General features: G+C 38.4%; 1 long non-coding RNA gene across 8 annotated transcripts; it reads left to right on the top strand.

The window, feature by feature from the left end:
- The first annotated feature begins 1,189 nt into the window (after positions 1–1,189).
- On the top strand, positions 1,190–6,414 carry LOC147475942 (uncharacterized). 8 transcript variants are annotated; one of them, XR_015207903.1, is made up of 9 exons: positions 1,191–1,388; positions 3,030–3,078; positions 3,485–3,645; positions 4,396–4,607; positions 4,694–4,836; positions 4,917–5,060; positions 5,149–5,266; positions 5,779–5,831; positions 5,917–6,414. It is a non-coding gene; the product is annotated as an uncharacterized LOC147475942 (long non-coding RNA). The 8 variants fall into 8 exon arrangements; XR_015207902.1 differs by having other exon boundaries at positions 4,694–5,060; positions 5,917–6,120; positions 6,212–6,414; XR_015207905.1 differs by having other exon boundaries at positions 1,190–1,388; positions 4,396–4,615; positions 4,694–5,060.
- Positions 6,415–10,304: the final 3,890 nt, after the last annotated feature.

Below are 10,304 nucleotides of genomic sequence, written 5' to 3'. Positions count from 1 at the left end.
CATTCACCAAGGCAATCCGGAAAAGCACCTGGCTATACAGGTCGCTCATAAAGGAGCATCCTGAAAAGTTAGAAGACTTGTACACTCGAGTGTACAAGTATATAAAGCTATAGGAAGCTTTAGATAACGACGGTGAACAAGAGGAAGTTGCAAGCAATCTCGACGCGTTGCCCGCCCTCAAACAAACTACCGGACCTTAGGGACGAAGTTTGGTACCGGGGCTATTACCTAAACGCGAAGTTCACAGGCCGATAAGATCTCCAAGCTACATACTGAAGAAAATAAAAACCACTACACCATAATAAGGATTTTCTAACAAATGCAATTTCTCGTTTGTAACACATATTTATCCGTTAGTAAATTACTAACAATTATAATTCCGTTACAAAGTTACCTAACCGTTAGTAAATTATTCGAATTATTTTGTGATGTTTCTCAAGATATTAACTAACGGATCTTCAAGTGTGACCAATGTTAAAATCTTACAGAAAAATTGAGACCAATTAAAAAAAATCCAAAGAAAAAAGGTGAAAATCTAAGCGGGATTTTTTCACATCGCGCTCATTAGGTCAAGACCTTGTGTAAGAAAAGAGTAAACAAAACAGGAAAAAAGGGGTGAAGTGTTGGTATTTGGTTCTCGCTACCACCGCCATGCCGGGATCCATATGAGGCATTTTTCGTTCTTTTCTTCTCTATCAATCTCATCATCATGAAATAGAATTGTTTTTAGGTCGATCGCACACAAAAAAGGAAACCGAAAAACCCCTAACCCCATCTAGTACTAGCAAACAAGCTCTTCCTTTTAACACACCCAGATATCCCCGACATTTAGAAAGTCCAACTCAAAGAAGAAGTTTTAACCATGGTTAAGTCAGATGAAAATAATATAAACGCCCCTTTGTTTCTTTTATCTTAAATATGAATAAAAATACAATATTTAATTAGTTAATATATTGTAATGTTTTGTAGATATGGCACCTTTGTATGAACACTTGATTGGTGATGGTGTGGTGCTCAAATATCGTACATACCGATATTTGCCATTATTTCAATAAAGTTCTAATACAATATCGGCATGAGGGCCGATATATTCATTATAAATTTTAGGTACAAAGGAAAGAGACAAGGATAGTGACATGTCAAAAAGCTATTGGATGGACACATGTGGAGCAACTATAAAAGGAGTGGAGACAAAAGAAAGAAAAGGACCAGATTCATTTTTCCAACTTTACTTTTTTTGTTTCTCACATGTAAATAGAGAGAGAAAAAGTGAATACTTGTAAACCCCATTAATGGAATAGGAAAAGCTTAGTTCAAATCATTTTCTCTTCTTGCATCTTACAGATGGTGTGTTGGAGAAGGAGGAAGGTGTTTTGGCTTCGATGAAGGTGAAGAATGAGGAGGAACTTAAGAAACTAGATGTAAAGTTAGAGGGTGTTTTTTCTCACATCTCTCCATGTACTAGTTATATAAGATACGAAATCAATATTGTACTAGTTATTTCAGCAAGTTAGAATATGATTAGAATGATAGCTTTGTTGATAATAATTAGTATGTAATTAAGTCTTTGTGTCCTACATGTTTGACAAAATGTCTCAATGAGTACTTTACTGTTTTTGTGTCTCGAGATGTCTAGTTCTGTAACGGTTTAGTTACATACTAAAAAAGTCTACAATCTTCATTCAATTACAAGAAATTCTCTCTACCTGGATGAAGAATTGAAGACGAGTTTTCACAATATGGAAGATGGTATGAAGAAATGTGAATGTGTATGTTAAACAATGGAGTCTGACTAACTCAACCAACTCATAATAATATCTTATTTGGATTTAAGACCATTTTATGAGCTTTCCATAATGCTAAACACCATCATGTTCATTGCAGGCTCTAATTATCGGTACCTGCCTAGTCTAAGTTGTTTGCCAGACTTGGATGGACCAATGTAAATGACTTTGTTTTGTTTTAGATCTAGTTTTTCATAGATGCGGCCTTTTGTTGTGTGCATATGAGCTAAGTTCATTTTGTAATGTACGAATTAGATAATGGGAATAGCCCCAACATTATATTTGGTAGTTTTGTTGATTTAGAGTATAGGGGGCTTACAATTCACGTTTGCTTATAGATTCTACTTCGATGTTATGTAGTACAGTGTTTAAACTGGATAGCTGATGTATTCAATACGATTACCTGAGTTTAAAGTTGGGTAGTTTGGATCTAGTAGCCTTGTGTTTGTTCATTGAGTGTTCACTACTTCGAGAGGATTATTGCTAGTATATGTTTCCCTTCCGAACTACGCAATGTTGAAATCCAGTATGATTTTGGGGTTTTAAGGTATTTTTCCCCACAATTTTTTTGAATTAGAGTATAGGCTTTATAGTTCGAATTTGTTTTTAGATTCAACCCCGATAGTCACTTGCTACGGTATTGTGGTTTTTAACCAGGCCAACGAAAGTGTTTAATGAGATTACGTGGCTTTAAAGTTGGGTAGTTTGGGTGCTACCTTGTTTATTGAGGATCTAGTAGCCTTTTGTTCATTGATATGTTCACTTTATGGAGGGATTGATATGAAATTATTAATATGCATTTATTTGGAGACACTTTGAGGATAGAGTGCAGACGGCCTGGGAGCTGATTTTTTTAATTAGGTTAAAGCTTTCGTCAGAGTTCTAGGTAGTGTAGAAAGATATGGTATTTTGAAACTTTGTGTTTACATTGCGAATCATTGGCAAGTAGCATAATTACGCTATAGATGTTGTATTTTGTTTTGTTGCGTCTTTTACTCTTCGTTTGTTTGTATTGTAATGTTGTAGAGTCTTCATGTAGTACAAGTAATTGTTATGAATATTTAGATGCGTGAGGATAATTGTGTTTGGCATTTCTAGCACTTTATTGCAGGGAATGCGCATCTACTTTGGTGGACAAACTTTGTTATTTCTACGTCTCTTAGTCAATTAATGTATTATCACGGAATAGAAGTATAGATTGCAACAAATTTATTTTTTGACATCACTTTATTCTCTATATTTTAGGTATATCTATATCAATCTCATCAGTCATGAAATATAGCATTAAATTGAGGTTAGTCCCATTTTTAGATCTGATTCTTTCCTTTACTTAGTCCCATTTTTGTGTGCACAACGTCCTTAACTATATTGTCTAGTGCATGAGTACTGCCATTCTTTCTTTTTTGGCTTAACCAAGGTGTTGCTTCCTAAACAACTCTTATGTGTATAGAGATCGACTTAAGGACTTTCATGCACATCTTTTCTTATAATCTTAAATTGGTCGTGGAAGGTAAGGATTCATGCACACATATAAATAAATAAATGAAAATTTCTTTCGTAGAATGTAGACTTTTTAAGTTATTATGTTTTTGCAGGATCCAGTGCTTACTCTACCTGCTTAGAACTCTCACAATTGATTTGATTGAGCCAATGCCCTTTCCCACTAGTTATTTTTTTAATATCATTTTTCCTTGAAACAGGCATATACATATTTGGATGAAGCACACAACATTAGAGCAGTTGGTAAAACAGGAAGGGTGTTTGTGAGCTCCTAGGTGTCGATACTGCTGATGTGGAAGTCATGATGGGAACTTTTATGAAATCGTTTGGTTCATGTGGTGGTTATATTGCGGGGTCCAAGGTTTTTTTTTTATCTTCTTGCTCATATTTATTGGAGATATAGGATACAGATATTTATAATAGGAACCATAATTGACAGACATGAGCATGCTTTTTTGGTGTTTTGAATGAGTAAATTATATGGTGGATCATGCATCTTATGTTAACCCTAGTTTTCTTACCTGAGTCAGGTTTTAGTTTTATCAGTCTACTTAGAAAACTTCAATTCCTATAATTGTGACAATGGATTTAGTTTTGATTGCGAAATGAATTTCTTTCTTTTAGCAACAAACTTAGCAACATCAAGAGTCGACCATCTAACTAAATATTAGACCAATGATGGGCGGGCCATCTGTATACTAGGGCAGTGAGGTTTAATGATGATTCGTCCGCATGTCGCTATTCCAATCCTTATTTTTCTTATTAGATTAAGTGTATAAAGGAAAGTGGACCTAATGCTTTGTTAACTGGTTACGAAGAAATTGTTGAGTGTCACACCATCAAGCGCCCCCGATGCTAGTTCATAATTTTTATACATGACTACATGCCCATTCCTCCATGATCACCGTCTTTCATTTGAAACACTGGTTTTGTTCAATATTTATTTATTTTTTGTCTTTCTTCTTAAGCCTATTTATTTCCACATTGGTTTAGGTAGCTTATTTAAGAGCAACAAGGAACACTTTTGGATTATCTTTGATGTTAGTATGCAACTTGAACTTGTGGTGTTCAAATTTGTGACTACTTATACTTTTTATTTTGATTTTACGAGCTTATCGAGTACCTGAAGTACACTTGCCCTGCCCATCTATATGGCACGCCAATTTCACCTCCTGTTGCACAACAAATTTTATCAGCCATTAAAGTTATTCTAGGACCTGAAGTACAAGTTGCAACTCGAGTTGGCTCTACTGATGATCGTTCCTCACTTTCAACTATCTCACGCTTCCACTCCAGCGCTCTAGGTATAACTAGCAGATGAAGGTATTAATGTACGTCAAATTCATAACTAGTAGGTTAAGATTTAAGAATTATTTGGATTTCTGATGATGGGTATTTTGGTTTTGCAGTTTTGAATAAAGAATATAACTCTACCTAAGTTGTATGCTAAGATGAAGTATTGTGTTTCGTGTGCGATTCACTCGCATGTTGGGAGGGTTCGTTCTCGTACTAACAGAAGGAACCGTGAGCCACCACAGAGATTCAGACGCAGGTTATAGTTATTAATTTGGGTTTTTGTTAGTTTTTTTTTTTTATTATTATTATTATTGGTTGATTGGTATGTTTGAGAAGCTAGCATGTTGCTGCACACTTCTGAGAAGCTAGCATGTTGTAGAAGCCAGTATCTTTGAGTTACACTTCTGATTTTTAAATGTCATAAACCCCTTAATTAAGGGTTGAGTCTATGGGAAAAGGTGTTGCTCACGATAAGTCTAAGTAAGTGTGCGCTTTTGCCAAATACTTGCATAGGTATATCATCTTGGTAATATATAGTAACTGCAGTGTAACTTGGGTTCATTTTCAGGCTATAATCATCATTGCATGGAGTCCTTCAAGATCTCTTACAACTTTATTTGATGAAGACGTCTTTAAAAGTGTTATGAGTATATTCAAAACTTGGGCTATACTTAATTTTTTGCAAGGTAATTCATCGTTTATAAGTATGTTTCGGATATTTGTAGTAGTAACTATGCAATGTACCATACATATAATTTATTCATAGGGCAATGTTACACTTCTTGCACACTATGTAGCTATCAATTAGTATGATAATAACCAGTCCAAGGACTTGCATCTCAATTTGGATTATTGCTCCACTGGCCTGCCTAGCTAAGTCGTTGGCCAGCCTCTTCTTAGTCTTACATTTCTCAATGCGATTGCATAGAGGGCTTAGTCAATGGTATTAGCTTGGTTTGGGTTTTCATTCAATGCAATGCTTTTTTTTTTTGTAAGTTGTGCTAATCCAAAACTTTACACGAATGATCTAAGATTCAAGACCTTCATGCAACAAAACCATTAGATAAATCATAGATGTATTTCCACAAAATACTTTGCACAGGTGTGAGATGGATGAAATGATTTAATCTGATTTGATAAATTATCTGGAACTATCAAGTCAGTGAAATTTAAGATCTTGTTGTTACTGTTTGCACAGCCTAAATTATATGTGGGAAGAGGAATGCACGAGGATATGTTCTCACTTCTCAAGTAAGAAAGCTTCAGGTTTTATTTTTCATCTTACGAATATTAGGTTGTGATATCCCTCATTAATAGGATGTTTTGAAATGCTCAGGTATACTCTATTCTGGATCTTGTTGCTAATATTCTGTATCACCATTCATCCTTACCAAATGACATTGTCTACAAGTAGGATAATTCCATCTCTTACTCGTCTCCTTCAAAAAAATTCTAAGTGGAGGCCAAGTGGTTAAAACAAGTTAACTAATTCATTGAAGGCAAGCAAAGTAATGGATGCGAAACGAAGACATTACTAATGGTATGTTAATAATTAGTATGCTTTTGTATGGGTGATATACTAGTCTTGTACTCTGTAAGATGAAAATATATTTCATTATTGATATTTGTAGATATTTTGAACTTTTGATGGAGCGTGTTGATAAAGTTGAACCAACTCTTGAAACATTGGCTCTTTCTTATTTAATTCATAGGTCATTTCTGATGTATTTTTGGTGGAAAATTTCTAGTTTAGAGTATATGTATACCTGAAAGGAACTTTGTACTTTGTGTTTTTATATTATTATAAAATTAATATATATATTTTTTAGTTGTATAGTACGTACTGATTGTGGATTGTGTTGTGTCGAAGTGGTGTGGTGGTAGATTTTGTTAGAACGGATGAGTAAAATAATTTGGTTGATATGTAATGGAGTGAACAGGTACAGTTACATTGTGGGTGGCTGGCCCGACCAAAACAAAAGCCCACAAAATCCAATTATTGTTTTTAATACTACAAACTATTAGTAACGGATATATCCGTTAGAAATGGATAATTGCCAACAATTAATCAATTGCATACAAATTATTAATCGTTACTAATATATTGTAACAGTTACGTATCCGTTACTGAAATTAATTTCAGTGACACTTTATAACCGTTAGTAAATTTTGTAACGGATAATAAGTGTTACAGATATTTGTTACTAATATTTGTCACACTTTTGTGTCAACGCAAGATAACCGTTACTAATATTTTTTGTAATGGATGTATATCCGTTACAAATTAACAGTTATGGTGTAGTGAATAACGACCTATTACCGACCTGAGGTAAAGCGACCAGAGGACACACCAGGAAAGCCATACTGTGCTTTCCACAAAGCAAAGTGCCATGAGACCAACGACTGCCGCGGATTCAAGCACTACCTCCAAGACCTCATTGAGGCAGGTCATACCAAGCACTATACTGATATAGCCGATGACGACCTGGGCCAAAAGCTCATGGCTCGCCAAGAACAAAGCTGATCTCCCCCATGCCACCACCAATGACCTCGTTCACACGCTAGAGGACGCACCAATGAGCGTTCTCGCCATGAACACCGCAAACACTCTTATGACAGGGAGAATCATAGAACAATCAATATGATCCAAGACGACTCTGTCGTGTCCTCCAGGGAGAAAAGGAGACGAGTAGGGGCTCTACATGAGGTCTACCAATTCTTCTCCCAAGTGGCTACTGCCCCATATGCAACGGCTTGCAACTCAGGAGACATCACCTTCACTGAGGCCGATCTCAACAAGGTGTGTCTCCCACACAATGATGCCCTAGTGGTCCACGTCAAGATCAGCGACTGGACTGTCAAGCGCGTCCTGATAGACCCAGGCAGTTCGTGTGACATCTTATTCTACCAAACTCTAAAGGAGATGAACATGCCCAGGTCAGTCATGATCGATCCAATAGCCCCCCTCTATGGCTTCAACGGATCACGAGCCGACCCAATAGGAGACATCATTCTACCTATCTCAGTTGGGTCGCACGCAGAGAAGGTCAGCATCAACACGTGTTTCAGCGTTCTGGATGTCAACTCGTCATATATTGTTATTTTAAGATGACGTTGGATCCACAAGATGCAAGCAGTTCCATCAATACTTCATCAGGTTTTACGGTTCTTTGGCCCCAGAGGCATGATGGAGCTCAGAAGAAACCAGCTCGATGCCCACAATTGCAACCAGATCCTCTCAGTTAACAAGCCTGCTGGGGTTTCACTCAAAGACAAGGGATAGATCGCTAAAGCTAAGCTGGCAGAAGACTTCATCTCTGAGGTCAAGATCCTGACCAAGGCCCCCCAAAGCGAATTGACAAAGGAGAACACTAGGGGCTCAGTCTAACACACCCCTCCAGAAGTTCAGACCCCAGAGGTCGCCCCACCCCTTCTGGTCAAAGAGACACCGCCAGAGACTAAGACCCCAGAGGTCGCTCAGCCCACTGAAACGGCTGCTCAGACCGAGCTTAAGGAAAAGGTCAACCTAGGAACTAAGGATGACCTTAAGTTCATTTATATAGGAGCTAACCTTGACCCTACTCTCAAGGCACAACTTGTAAGCTTTTTATCATTAAATAAATATGTTTTTGCTTGGTCGTACATCGATATGCCTAGAATTGACCCCACCGATATGTTCCAAGACATGTTAGGTGATACCATGGAGGTCTACATAGACGACATAGTGGTAAAAAGCCAGAAAGCTGGAGATCACTTGGGCCATCTCAAACAAGCGTTCTCTAGATTGAGGTGAACTCAAATGAAGCTCAATCCTGAGAAATGCCTTTTCAGAGCATCCTCTGGGAAATTTCTTGGATATCAAGAATCTCAACGAGGGATAGAAGCAAACCCAGATCAGATTCGAGCGCTCTTGGATATGCCAGATCCAAAAATGAAGAAGCAGATACAGAAATTGTCTGGGATGGTGGCAGCTCTGAACCGATTCATATCGAGAGTATCTGACAAATGCCGACCTTTCCTACAAATTCTCAAAAAGGGTGAACAGTTCTCATGGAACAAGCAATGCCACCAGGCATTCTTCACTCTCAAAGAATACCTCACAACATCACCCGTACTAGCAAAACCAATTGATGGAGAGACACTGGGGCTATACTTGGCCGTCACTGACTTCGCCATCAGTTTGGTTCTCTTCAAAGAGGAGCAGAACGCGGAAAAGCCGATCTACTTCACTAGCAAGACGATATTACCATCTGAAAAGAACTATTCCACAATTGAAAAGGCAGTACTGGCACTACTTTATTCCGCAAGAAAGTTCAGGCCATACTTCTAGGTGCATCCAATCAAAGTTCGAACTGATCTACCTCTGAAAAAGATCCTTCTCAAAGCCAACAAGACAACTCGCATGGTAATATAGGCAGAAGAACTCGGGGAACACCACATAGAGTTCACCCCGAGAACCTCATAGAAGGGACAAGTCGTTGCAGATTTCTTTGCCGATTTCCCACTCGACGATCTCAATTGGGAACAACAGTCGACATCCCGACCTCTAAAAAATAGGACGCATCTGTATAGTCACTTTTCATAGATGGAGCAAGCAACCCAGGTGGCAGTGGAGTAGGTGTAGTCATAGTGTCACCAGATGGCAACATGGTGGAAAAATCAGTTCGCCTTGATTATGGGGCTTCACACGCCGTTGGAACTCGAGGTCCAGGAGTTAAAGGTTTTTAGCGATTCACAACTGGTCGTTCACCAGGTCACCATGAATACACCACCAATGAAGGTAACCTTTCCAAATATTTTCAAATTGTGAATCAAATACTACCTTATTTTAAGAAAGTCATCATACACCATTTCCCATGGGAAGAGAATCGCCACGCGGACAGCTGGCGTACCTAGCGACCTAAACACCTAACTGTGACCCTAGGAAGCTACTCATCGAAGTAATCGATAGACCCGCTTACCAAAATGAGCACGTTTTTTAAGTCAGGGACCTATGCCCACTCTCTAAAACTCAGATGAGCCAAACATGGATGCAACCTATAATAGATTATGTCAAACTAGGCAAAGCACCAGAAGATCGACTCAAGGCCAGACAAATTCACTACCAGTTAGATCGTTACTGCCTAGTAAATGACAAACTGTTTAGAAAGTCCGTCGGAAGGCCTCATCTGAGGTGCATAAGCCCAGAACAAGGTCAGATGATTTTCGCAGAGATCCATGATGGAGAATGCGGTAATCACGCAGGAGGTCGCTCTTTGGCTCACAAAACGATCTCACAAGGCTACTTCTGGCCAAGAATGCAGATCGATGCAAAAAAGTACGTACTCAAATGAATCAAGTGCCAAACGTTTGGCCACAATATCATCCAGCCAGCTCGAGAACTCATCAACATTGCTAGCCCTTGGCCATTCCACATGTGGGGTTTGGACATCATGGGTCCATTCATTCCACAGAAAAGCACAGGCTTTCGATTCATCCTAGCCACAACAAACTATTTCACCAAATGGGTGGAAGCCATTCCCTTGGCTCATGTCAAAGAATCTAATGTCAAAAGCTTCATTTGGACCAACATTATTACCAAATTTAGCCTCCCCCACACGCTGGTGATGGATAATGGCTCCCAGTTCAAAGGAAAAACAGTTAAAGAATTCTTGGCTAAGTGGAAAATCATCCACGCATTCTCCACTCCCCAGTACGCCAGAGTAATGGTCAAGCAGAAGCTAG

The sequence above is a fragment of the Coptis chinensis genome, chromosome 9, assembly GCF_015680905.1.
Source record: "Coptis chinensis isolate HL-2020 chromosome 9, ASM1568090v1, whole genome shotgun sequence".
Lineage (NCBI taxonomy): Eukaryota > Viridiplantae > Streptophyta > Magnoliopsida > Ranunculales > Ranunculaceae > Coptis > Coptis chinensis.
This window is presented reverse-complemented; position numbering and strand designations above follow the sequence as displayed.